Here is a 12,914-nt window from a genome sequence, read left to right as displayed (position 1 = left end):
CGGCTCAGTCAGTACAACGACTACGAGAAACGACAGGTTGTTACCAGTCAGCGTCATCTAGTGGCAATTCAAATAAAAATATCCGCGGCAATCCGAGCTACGGTTATCAGCTCACAGCTCACTCCACAGGCTGTGGCAGATCGCCGGGTCAGATCGTTCAAAGGAAGTTTACCTGATTATCGCTCGTTTCTCGCGCTGCATAACGTTAAATAGAGAACGGCGATAGTGGACTAATGCCCCTCGAGGGCCGCTGAGACTTCCTATCGCTCGTTCTTTATAAAAACATCCGGTAAATGACTGAACATTGCTGAACACTTTGCACGAAGACTCGGCACTGCCGTTGCTGCATAACATTATATGTTGTACGTTAAAGTCGGGGTTCACTTTTATTATCGTGTTCTTAGTACCTTCATCAGACATGTTGGTCAACAATTCCACTTCATCCGACATGTTGGTCAACAATTCCACACAAATAAGTTCAACAATCATACACCACTCCATTGATACAGCCCAACACATGTGGCCAGGGGCATCCAGCACTTCATTTCCCCAACGAGCATTTAACCAACCTCCCTGGATCACCCTCCGACAAGACCAACAGACTCGACAATTGCCCCCGGTCGTAACTTCGGTCGGCCCGGAGACGCCCCATTGAACAGGGAGGGGAGCGGGGTCGATGCACCGAGCCCTCCCTCGCCCTCCCCTGCTTCACTCATCCCCCCTGGGCAGGGTTGGCAGGGGGTGGCAAAAACTGGTTTTTGCCAGTGGTTTTAACCGGTTTAAACCGGCTGGCAGAAACCCCGGTGGCAAAAACTGGCAAAAACTGGATAAAACTCAGGTGGGCCAAACCACAACTTTTCTAGTTAGGAATGGATCTGAAATGTACAAATGCATTTCTTGATGTTATAGAGATGCACCAAACATTCTGAAGTTTGCCTCATTACTTATCCCTGCTTAAAATGTCTATGCATGTCAGTAGGCATCCACCACAGAATGTATTTCCATGTAGGGGAGTGGGGCAAGGCTGCCACGGTAGGGTGCAGTGCGCATATCAGTGGCAGATACCCCTTCGCACTTCTGATTGTGCAGGACTCACTCTTGCACTGGCTCATTTGTCACCCCCAAAAGGCGCCTTATGGAAAGCCCATGAAAATGTTTTTGAGTTATAGAACACTTCAACGGTCAATGTCACTTCTGGTTGAAAGCATAAAGCTTTCACCGAATTCTCCTAAAAATGTTTCATCTTTAAATCCATGTCTAGGCATATCATTGTGCTGGTTTTTAGTTTTTGCCAGTTTTTGCCACTTTTTGCCGGTTAAAACCGGTTGAAACCGGCAAATGGCATAAACTAGTTTTTGCCGGCAAAAATGCCAACCCTGCCCCTGGGGAACTGGTGGGATGAACCGTGAAGCCTGCCCGCCGCCCCCATGCTCCGCCTGTCAGCGCCCTCAGAACAGGCGACGACAGTTATGGCATGGGACAGAACACTCAGGGGACCACGGCGGCGCATGGCCTCAGCGGCTCTCTCATCGACACAGCTATACACTGCCCTCTGTAGGCACTGCCGTACCGGCGCGCATCGGAGCGCAGACAGCAATGATCTCGGGCATCACTCAGACACTCAGCTACTCACAGAGCACAGAGTCAGCCGGTCGCCATCTGATGACACACCGTGTCTCCCCGCGCCGCACGCTGTATGCACCGCGAATTGAGCGGGACTCGCAAGCAACGGTCCCCGGCTATAAAAGGTCTCCGCGGCTGGCCCCGATGTCCAGCCCGCTACTTGTCGGCAGTGTAGTACGCAAATACCCAGCCGACGCGACTCGGATAGAGTCGCATTGCGAGCTGCATCAGATCAACAGAAATGGACCGTTGATAGTCTCGGTGAGCAATGGAGGACGGCATCAGCAAACCAGCCCGACAGCAGTACATAAATACATAAATAGCGAGTACCGAGAGTACCGAGGAGACTGGAACCATGCCGTCACCAGCGTAAGCCCCGATTTCTTACGTTTCGGGTGCGAGTCCTGAAGTTTTCCGCCACTAAAGGGGAAAATATTCTGACCGTGACAGGACTCGAACCTGCAATCTCCTGATCCGAAGTCAGGCGCCTTATCCATTAGGCCACACGGCCACTGGCACTGAGGCGAGTGAGCGAGGGCGAGGGCGAGGGCGAGGGCGAGGGCGAGGGCGAGGGCGAGGGCGAGGGCGAGGGCGAGGGCGAGGGCGAGGGCGAGGGCGAGGGCGAGGGCGAGGGCGAGGGCGAGGGCGAGGGCGAGGGCGAGGGCGAGAGAGAGAGAGAGAGAGAGAGAGAGATATATATATATATATATATATATATATATATATATATATATATATATATATATATATATATATATATATATATATATATATATATATATATATATGTGCCGTTGCTGACAGCTTCTAAAGCTCAACAGCCCTTCAAACCAAGTGTCGTTCAACCCCCTCCCCCCTAAAAAAGGACCAAGATCCCGCTGTACCCTCTCCTTCGCGGAGAGCTTCACAAAGCTCACCGAGTACCGACGTCTGACAGCGGCCGATAGTGCGACTGCAGCCCTGCGCAGTTCGACGGACGGCGAGGGGACAACACTGCGCTATCGACCGGAGTGCAGTCGTCAGAGCACTGAACGTGTTTGTGATGTCATGCTCCTAAGCGGAAATAAATCCGACGCCAATCTTGTGCTAAGTGGGGGATAGGCAGCGACGCAAGGAAATGCGTCATCACGATAAAAAAAGAATCACTAAATGATTACTTCTCATCATTCAAACTGTCCGCTCAAGAGCACGACAAAACATCACATTCCTGACCTATCCTACCCTCTCCAGCGTCTCACACATGCCCACAGCTCCCTGCCAGAATCCCAGACTCCCTCAAGCTCACACTCCATCCAACGGTCCTAGCCCGTCCGCCCCTCAGCACAGAGTGCTAGATCTTGCACCGTTCACAGCTCAGCCACCACGGGAACCCCGAGAGGGCAACATCGCCCGGCGAGCGGCTCTGGCACGGAAATAGACCCGGCACAGCCACCGCGGCAGGGAGGGAGACACGGCAGACTGACAGTCGGGAGGTGGAGAGTCGAGTCGTGCAGGGAGCTCCGGTGGCCACTCAGGGGGCAACCTCGGCCTATTCTCAGTAAATGAGTTCCATCTTTATAATTGTAAATGAATTTGGGGGAACTAAATACCTACATATATCAGTTCAACAAGGAGGAATAAACATGCGATTGATAAGACAATTAATGGACATAGCAGTATAATTCACATGTCCGACCTCACTTTTACGACACAGCATACTGGATTTCTGGGTGCATCACAACAGTCACCCAAGCATTGTGCCTTGCATACGAGACCAAAAATAGGCACATGACATCACCTTGATAAACGTGAGCCCCTGATTGGCTGCTGAGAGATCTACGCTAGTCAGCCCCAACCACTTTGGAAGCATGCGTCTTCGGCCGTTCGAAGGAGCCGGTCTGCAGCGAATGGGAGGGAGTGCTGTCTCTCCCCGCGCACACTGGGCCGGCCGGCCTGTTAGCAGTCGTCACGCGTACGGCCCGTAAATTATGTGGCGGCGGGACCGAGCGCGGAGGGTGCCGCCCGGGCTCCTCTGGCCCCAGCTCCGCGGCAAACGACGGCGACGACCAGAGGCGCCAGCCAGTCGTGAAAGTGACAGCTCGGGTCCAGTAAACAGATCAAAATATCTGGCAACTACCAAATACCGACCCTGGGGACAGTGGCAAGAATGTGCTGAGGTCGCGATTTGACTCGCCTAAAATGCACGAAGCTGCGATGATGTTGAGACTTGAGACAGGACATGCTGATTGCTGAGTCTCATGAGGATATTAAACGTCATGACCCCGACACCAGACGGGAAATGCGACTCGTCACACTACCACAGAAGCCGCCGAGGTTCCAGAAGCTTCCTGCTGCAGTCATCTAACTCCTTGTTAAAACCTTTTGCAGCTGCCGGCTCCTGGGTGGGGGATCAATTGCCGATGTCTACACACGCGAGCTGAGCTACCGTGTCCGTCCACAACCCTACCAGCTGACCTTGGGTGGACTTACGTGAGCTTACGAGCACGTGAGGTCACGTGGGGTCACGCCCGGGCGAGTGGGGCCCACATGGGTCAAGCAGAGTCATCTTTGGTCAAACGATGGTTCATGCAGCGCACGGCGGGGTCGCCCGGGTCAGCCCGTGCAGCGCACCACGAAATGGCCCTGTCCCGGGGCGGCCGCTCCCCGCCATTGATTCGAGATAATGTATGCAGGAAAGGAAAATTATTGGGCTTGTTGAAGCAACTGCATCGTCATCATCTGCCGTAGGTGTATCTCGCATGGTTACGCGACTGGTGCTGTTTTCATCCGGACCACGACATGGGATGGCGGGCGTGACATGGTTGTTATTTCCAGCAGCAAAGTATCGTATCGAATAGCGCTTCTGCAGCGAATATAAGTGGTTATTATTGAAAACCATTTATAACTGTCGTTATGTAATAGACGTTAATACACGATCAAGCTGAAAGCTTCCTAAATAAACCAGCGGCCAATAAATCATTTCGCCTCATATTAGTCTCCGACTGGCAATCATGGTACCCTTCCAGAACCAATCATCTCGGTAAAGGTCAACAATCACTAGCAGCGTCCACGCTATACAAACATTCTCCGCATTCCGCCTTACCCCGCCCCTCCCAAGCTGCTCCCGTGCGCCACATTTGCCCCCCACCCCCCTCCTTCGTGGCTCAACGGGGTCGCTCAACGACGTCGTCACATCGTGCAGGGGTGTCCCCTCCGCCAACCGTCCAGCCTACCGTCACCGAGCGGGTCGCCCGGTTGCCACGCGGCGGCGTCTCTCGAATGAGCCGGAGAGCGTCAGACCGGCGCGTGCCGTCAGAGAGGCCGCGGACGTATTTGGTTGCGCTGAGCCATCCGGCTGCCGGAGCTGGACATTAGCATCGGCGCCGGACGTGGGCGCTCGCCGCGTGCCGGAAGGCAGCGGAGGCACTGACGGTGGAGACAGAGGCTTATTGGAATGCGACAGACGCACCGGTGGGGATCGGTGGCCTCCGCCATCCCTCTCCACTCCCAGGGAGGAGAAGAATCTCCTGGCCAGACCCGCTGCCGGTTGTTTCTCTGACAATGCTGCATCCCTGTGGTGGGACCAGTCTCATCTATCGTCACGTCACGGCCCACACCCAAACGGACCGGTCATAGTGACATCGCCGGCAGCACCACGCGCCTTGCCAGGCGGTGAAGTGACGCTTAGCCATGTCAACAGGAGCGCTCTTCAGATACGGGAGCCCCCAGCCGCGTTGGTATTGTACTAGCTGGGCACCACACAGGCAACAGAGCCCCTCTGAGGTCGCCCTCACAATGGGCGAGTTATTTCTAATCCATGCCCTCGCCATCCCTTAGTCTCGCTAATTCCACGTGGGCTCGGGCTCAACGGGTCCCAGCCACGAGCATATCCAGTAACGGAGCACCCACCAAGGCCGGCGGGAGGCGGCAGCGGGGAAACGCTATCACTAATTGAGACGGCCGATAACCCTGCACTGACAGCGGCCTGATAGCACCGATGACATCAGACAGGCCGCCCCCAGCCGGCCGGCAAACCGGTGCCAAGCCGCTTCATTGCGGCGCGAATCGCCCAAATCAAACCGCGACCGCCGTCACTTTACCCGGTATTTAGCCGCTCGAGTCGGGTGGCCGAGTCGGACGACTGAGTCGATGAGTCATGCCCGAGTCGGTGTGATGAGTCATTAGGCGGCCGGCCGGCCGGCGGGCTGCCGTCGGGGTGCCGGAGGGCCCCAGTGTTATTTCCACCAGCTCGTGGCCGGCATCCAAGGCCAACAGGCCGGCCGGCGCGGCCAAAACAGAAGAGTCCGGCACCGGCCCGGCCAGGCAGCGCGCTGTCCAGCGCTGTCCGGCGCTGTTCAGCACTGTCCGGGGCCCCGACGGCACGCAATATCACCGGTCGCACCGCGCGATACAGTTCGGTGCGGTGACAGTGACACTGGATGTAGGCCAGTTTTATAATAGCTGAGCCTCGATGATTCCCGATTTGTGCAGCTATGGTGCTACCAAAGGGAAGTTTGTTGGGCGTCCAGTGCAGTAAGCGCTGGACCGGGAATACCAAGCCAAGACCCCTGCCATTAGAACTCCGCAGCATAGCGCTCAGCTGCTGCCAACTACCAGCCTCGTGGAAGATCCCAAACTGGGAATGTAAGCCGTTCATGACGCAACAACTCGACAATACACTGTTTTAGTTTGACTTGTTGATTAGTTGACTGTCATCTGTCGAGACACTAGCTTCTCCTCAATGCAACATACCTACACCGAAAGAACCACTGGGCACTGACCCCCCTAGTTTCATAACACCGAAGCGGAGGGTCCTGTTTAAAAACAAACATCTGACATGCTCGCATCACGCCAAATTTCACGGCTCAAAAGCTCGGCATGCGTGGCTCCGTGGCACGCCAGTCAGCCAGACGAGCCAGACGGCGAGCCAGCTCGGCAGTTGGCAGGCCATTGCCCCGGGCAAGGTCACGTGACTCTCCCGGCAACCGGACTGAGTCCCGGCTGGGCTAATGGATGCACGGAAACCAGGCGCATAAACAGCGGGCCGGATACAGGGGAGCATCCGGACTCCGGAATCACCAAAGCGAACGATGCGCAGAAAACTGCAGGTGGATTGAAACACGGTTGAGGTTGGCGTGTTGCATGACACACTAAAATATGGCGGTGAGGCTGGAATTAACGACTCACAGCTTTACAGCTCATATGTCCCAACGACTGATAGATACAACCTTTAAAAGCGGATATTATTGTGTTCCAGAAAAAGTGTGTCCGTCCGACGTTGCTTAGCACACGGTAAGGAGAACTGCAAGATCACAGGTCACCGAAGACGAATCTCGCAGTGCACCCGTACGTACGTCACCTGACCCGACCTGTCCCGTCCCCTATCTGACCCGGCTGGCAGACAGATACCTGTCCCCAAATCCCTCGGCCGTAGACGCCCGCTCCGAATGACCCGGTGAGGGCGTCTCGGGTCGGGTGACGGGGCCGGCCGGCCGTCTCATGTGACCCGATCCCAGGTGGGATGAGATGGCTGCGCTCAGCGTCCCCTCCCCTTCACCCGGGCACTGCCATCCGCCGCTATCCATGGGGCCTCTGCGACTGAGGTGTTCGCGGAATCCAATATCTCGAATCAGCTGTGTTAGACGGCCAGTCAGCTAACCAAGGCTGGGCCACCCGAGCAGGGGTCGGGTGTCGGCGCGGTGTTAGGTATCGTTCCACCATCGTCGCCGGAGATAAAAAGCATCACTGGAGAGCTGGCTGGAACGACGGCGTGCTGACGCATGGCGGACTCAGCGCAGCCAGAAACTCGCGCACACAGCAGTTACTGTATGACAAGAAAGCGTGAGACAGCATCTGAAGGGACACTGAAGGAACGTTCGAGAAGTCAGAAACACAGTCCACACATAACGTGATGTTTGAAATCCTTGCTTACCCATGGAGTATGGCAACAACGCGAGTGAAATGTTCGCAGTTCATCGTGACCGTGGTTCCTTGCTCGTGAAGATATCACTCCTTCATCGCCTTTCATCCGTACAGTGTTGCCACCAACGCCACATCCCCTCCGACTTCCCTCGGCGCTGAACCAAGTTACGAGCGCCTCTCTCCTCCCATTACCGCCACCGCCATCACATCAATCCCTCGCATGGGACTTTCAGAAATCTGGCCGTCCCCGGTCCCCAACAGCCCGTGCAGTCAGCCGCCACTTTCATCCATCATCCACGAAAACAGGCGAGGAGGGGTAGTTACCACTCCTCTCCGCTCCGACCAGCCCAGTGCAGTGGCGAACCGAACCCCGCTGAGACTGTTCTTCCAGCACACCCTAGGTATAGTGGCGCCCGCGGGGCCCGAGACACGCGCTGTGTTCGCGGCGACGCGACGGAGAGCGTTTCCCTCCTCCCTGCCCTTCCCCGCCTGCCCTGTCCCGTCTCGAATGGCTCGCCCGGCCCGTCCCAGCCTGTTCGATCCCGGCTCAAATGGCTCGGCCGCTCCGTCCCGTGTCCTGGAACCGGGCGCCCGAGGCGAGATAGCGCCGGCGCCTCTGCCCGACCGAGCCGAGCCGACCTGCGCCGGCCGCACCTGATCTGAATTGATTTGCTGTTGGACGCCGGAGGACCGGCCAAGCTGATTTAACGAGCACAGGACTGCCCCGCGTGCGTGCAATGGGTACTTATTTATCAAGCAATGGGCACGGCACCTAATTCCGCCCTGCCAGAGTCGTGTTCTCATGAATGAGAGAACTGAGGTTGGGCTCAGAGTGTTACCGAGAACTTATCTTTGCACCGTCACCGAATAACAACAAGGGGGATGAATATAACACGGCAGCTCAATGGAAAATATCTTATGTCCAAGAACTACGAGAGTAATTTTACAGCGTGCAGCTTCTTGTGAAGCATGTATCGGTTGGCACGCAGCCGATAGCTGACGCGAACCAGGTGAGAACACAGCTCGCACTGGTATGCGCCCTTTGCATGCGAATAAGTTTTGCTCTTTTCATCTTTCCGTCCAACAGGTCATTTGAGTGATTTATAGAACTCGTGCTATTTTTTAGGACTTTTGTCACCAGGCACCTCAGTCGCCACCTCAACCCGTGTTCCTAAATGTTCCCAAACTGAGCAAAATCCCCGAATCATTTCCCCAAATATCCCCAAGGCATGCTCCCTACCAGTTGACCGGCCTCATTGCTTCACCCGACAATGTCAAATGAGTGAAGTTCACTGGGCCAAGTAGAAACATCCAGCACATCATCCCAGCGCCATCCACAACAGTGACAACAGTGAGCCCTCGGGAGTCCGTCCGAGCGGCCCTCGGACGCCCATCTGAGCTCCCAGCCGTCCTGTGTCCTCGCTGCCCGACACCGGGCACAAAAAGACTGGGGCGCAGCGGCGCGTACCGTGATGATGGAGCGCCGTGACGAGGCGGCCGCGGTACACCATCCACCAGCGTCAGACCCTGACCGAGAGCACAAAACAACAGCAGAAACCATAGGAGGAGACCACAGACCACCGGTGGGGACCATCGGTGGAGACCAGAGACTACTTAAGCAGAACAGGGCCTCTGCGAGAGAATGGGGACCGATTCTGGAACCCGGAGAACATGAAAAGGAAACTAAAGATAACTGCACGAGAGACCGAAATCACCCAACACTGATAAGTGCCATACAAGTCGAAATTTACAATGAATTGTGATTCTGTTTTACTGTGTTGTAATCGACAAACGAATCGCCCATGCTCAATTGTCCATGAAAATGAAACCTTGAGCCATCTCAGTCAACAGCCACGCCCCGGACCACAGGTCCTGTCGGCTGTCACTCGGTGTGGGGATGTGGTGGTAGTGATGACAGGAAATGGTGACACACTCGCGTCCCCTGGTCAGCCCAGGGCGTGTCACGTCGGCAATTCAAGCCCACCATGGCATTCCAGCTCCGATCAGCGAGAGCAACAGCTCGCTAGTCAGCGTAAACCCGTGACTGGCGCGGACGGGTCACAGGAAGCGTCCCCCCGGCTCCAGACTGGCTTTAGGCTGGCGGAGCAAAACAAAGGTCACAGGAAACAAAGGCGGGACAAAACGGGTGAGGTGATACGGGCGGGGCATCACGGGTGGGGCCACCCTGATGGGGTTTAACGGGCGGTGAGGCACGGGTGGGGCAGTGCGGTTGGATCAGATGGGTGGCTGTTGGTTGGTGGATTTTCGTCCCAATCCAACAACTGAACAAACACAAACAAACACAACCGCATCAAACCAGCCAAAACTGGCGCGAATGCATACAGTGACATAAAAACAACACCACTTTACAACTCAACAAAGACACAGGAGTGGCGCCATCACAGCACACGAATCACATGTCGCTGTTTATTTACCGAGCGGCGAGATCGTGTCAGCCAACCGGACCAGCTCACACGACAGCGCGGCCTCGAACAAACGACGTCGGGGCCCACCACTGGTGCTCGGAGTGGCATGGTAGAACCTGCCGTGTCGCTCGGGCGACCACCCGACTCGGCGAGCGGAGAGTCTGTCCGACCGGGGCCGCTCCCTCAGTCGGCACGGCGGGACTGTCACCGGAGGATCCATCATCGGTACCGACGTGACTCCGGGTGGAGGAGGGGGGACGACACTCCGGGTGGAGGGAGACAGTCGGCCCGTGACTTCAGGCTGGTGAAGGCGGGGTGAGCCGGGGAAATGAGCCGGGGAAACTCCTGGCCGGGGAAATGAGCAGACACTTCGGGCCGGACAAGGTGGGGTGAGCCGCTGCGTCCGATGGCCGCTCAGTCAGCTGGGCTGGCTTTCAGATCGGAGCTACCAAGGAGTGTGACGGCCCGCGGGGAGACCGGAATGAGATGCTATATCGGGTCATCGAGATGGATGGATGGATGGATGAACAAGACGAGAAGCCGGTATAAGATGAGCGAGATTATGAGGGAGCAAGAAGTGAAGGGACATGTGCACTGCAGCAACAAGCGAGCTTCAGGACGGCTCCCTTTGTCATGCTGAATATGGATTTAATTATAAAAAAATACGGTAACTTTTACAGTTGACACCAGTTGTTAGCCTCTCAGAATAATCAATACTGAACTCATCAGGAGTAAATAAATCAATTTTTCGGTCGTCTCGACCCCATTGACCTATTTCGGCCACATCCCAGCCTCGTCTCGGAATTATTTAAATCCAATGTCGGACTCATCCCGGTCTCATTTCTCGGTCTCTCGCGCTCATCTTGGTTACATTTCGGGATCATCTCGGTTTCATTCCGGCACATTCCGGTGCATTCGAGCGTTTCACTCCTCGGTAGCTAAGGCTCATAGCCAGCACTGCATACCACCGACCGGTGGACACTGAACGCGCCAGGGACAATGTTAAACACCACCTACACAATGGCGCTACACGGCTCCGACCACACCATGGCATGCCACTGGACAGTGGACAGTGGACACCCAGATGAACAGATGTACATACCTCTCAGTGATGATCGGTTAGTCAGAATGGCCCCAGTGGGTAAGTGTTGGGTAAGTAAAAGGACTGAATGAAATTGGGACGTTCGAAAAAAAACTTTGCTTCAGAAAAGCTACCACGCGGCATGAGACACCGAGTTCCCTTGCAGCAATGGCTTTCCAGGACGATATGACTGAGCCTACGTCCAACCGTCAAGGAAGAAGCAGCAAAACGAGACAGGAATGCCCAAACACTACAGATACACTGTTAAGGCCGCCCCACACTGGAACTCGCATGCGAGTTTTTGGGTTTTCGGGTTTCTTCAAAATCAAATAATACAATATAAGCTGAGTGACCCACAATATCATCTAACAAGCGAGTCTGCATGTTTTTAGCTTGCGAGCGACCTTGCATCGCATTCCGAAAGTTGATTTTGAGTCAACTTTCGATTTTCCTCGCTGCGAGGTCTGCGAGTTCTGCGAGGTTTGCGGGTTTTTCGTTGGAGTCGAATTTTGGTTCGTTGCGCGGGTATTGCGACTATATGCAATTTTCTGAAGGTGTGCCGGTTTCACAGCATTCATGAAGTTACCATAAGGGAACGGTCTAATCACTCTATGAATTAGTATTATGCTCGCAAACTCAAAACCCGCAAACTCGCAACCCGCATGCGAGGTCCGGTGTGGGGCGGCCTTTACACAGCCAGGAGACTCTACATCCCACCGAGAAAGCTCACTCCTGTAATGAGTGCCGAAGATGAAAAGTACGCCGTTGCCGACCGGTCCCGGTGGTCCAGTCCGGAACAACGCTCGGGCAGCGCCAAGGGACGGGGTAATGACGGGGTGCAGGCGGGGTGCCGAGGGGACGGTGGTGGGGTGTCGGCATTCGATGGGGTGCCAGCGGGGCGTCGATTGAAAATCGGTGGGGTATCCCAGAGATGTTCGCAAACCTCCAGAGGAATGCCTTATTGGGATTTGGGATACCAAAAAGGTCCAACTGCAGAAGAGAGCCCACGACATGCATTTGGCCGCTTCATCAGAGTGCCAGGACGTGAGAGGCAACCAAAGCCGGTTCAAGGACTCCTCACCAGCCAGGTCACCCAACTATCAGCACCAGAACCTACACAGATGTAGCGGGGACTGATTGCGCTCACATGCGCATTCGCCTCATCCTGCTGATCCCACGGGCCGGCGATCGGGTCTCCACCGCCGCCCGGTCAGACCCCACCACACCACGCCGGTCTTCGGTCAGTTCGCGACGCGATGTGACGCGAATAGGGCCTGACGCGGGACCGGTTTGGTACGGCGGTGGTTTGTGAATAGTGGTAGAGCACTCAATCGTACCCACGTCGCACCATACGTCCCCAGTCCGCCTGGATGGGAGCGGTATCGTCAGCCGTCCTTCAAAGAAGAGTCGGGATCACCAGAGAGTGCGCCCAATGTCGTGATGAGAGGGTGGACAGACTGGTGTTTCATCTTACAATGCTTCGAACGATAATCACACAGGCAAAATGGATTGTGAAATGCCAAAAGAAGTTAGACAATATGTCTTCCATAAACGATTCACTTCATATCCGTCTCGATATGCTAATACTGCAGACTGCAGTCCACTCCATTGTTATATAGTCGACATACGATGAATCAATCCTTTTTCAGCACCGATTAGGCAGTAATCAACTATCGGATTTGAAATGTTCAGCGATCGGACCTGAAACGAACAAGTACTTCACAAGACCTTTGAGTTATGACAGCATCAGGAATTAGTTAATGAATACCTGAACACAAGAATGGGACACATTGCACATTGCACAAAAAGCAATACAATAAAAGAACAACCTTATATCGTCAATTGTTGGTAGCCATGCGGCTATATGATAATCACTCTTCTAT

General features: G+C 54.9%; 1 protein-coding gene and 1 non-coding gene across 2 annotated transcripts in view; both read right to left on the bottom strand.

Annotated features, from left to right (window-relative positions):
* Positions 1-12,914, bottom strand: part of LOC122378856 (prolow-density lipoprotein receptor-related protein 1-like) — a 143,406-nt gene that overhangs the window by 124,503 nt on the left and 5,989 nt on the right. The gene's annotated exons all lie outside the window — the stretch shown is intronic.
* Positions 2,062-2,134, bottom strand: Trnar-ucg. Its single transcript has one exon. It is a non-coding gene; the product is annotated as a tRNA-Arg (tRNA).

Source organism: Amphibalanus amphitrite, unplaced genomic scaffold (assembly GCF_019059575.1).
Source record: "Amphibalanus amphitrite isolate SeventyFive unplaced genomic scaffold, NRLGWU_Aamphi_draft 000066F_arrow, whole genome shotgun sequence".
Taxonomy (NCBI): domain Eukaryota; kingdom Metazoa; phylum Arthropoda; class Thecostraca; order Balanomorpha; family Balanidae; genus Amphibalanus; species Amphibalanus amphitrite.
This window is presented reverse-complemented; position numbering and strand designations above follow the sequence as displayed.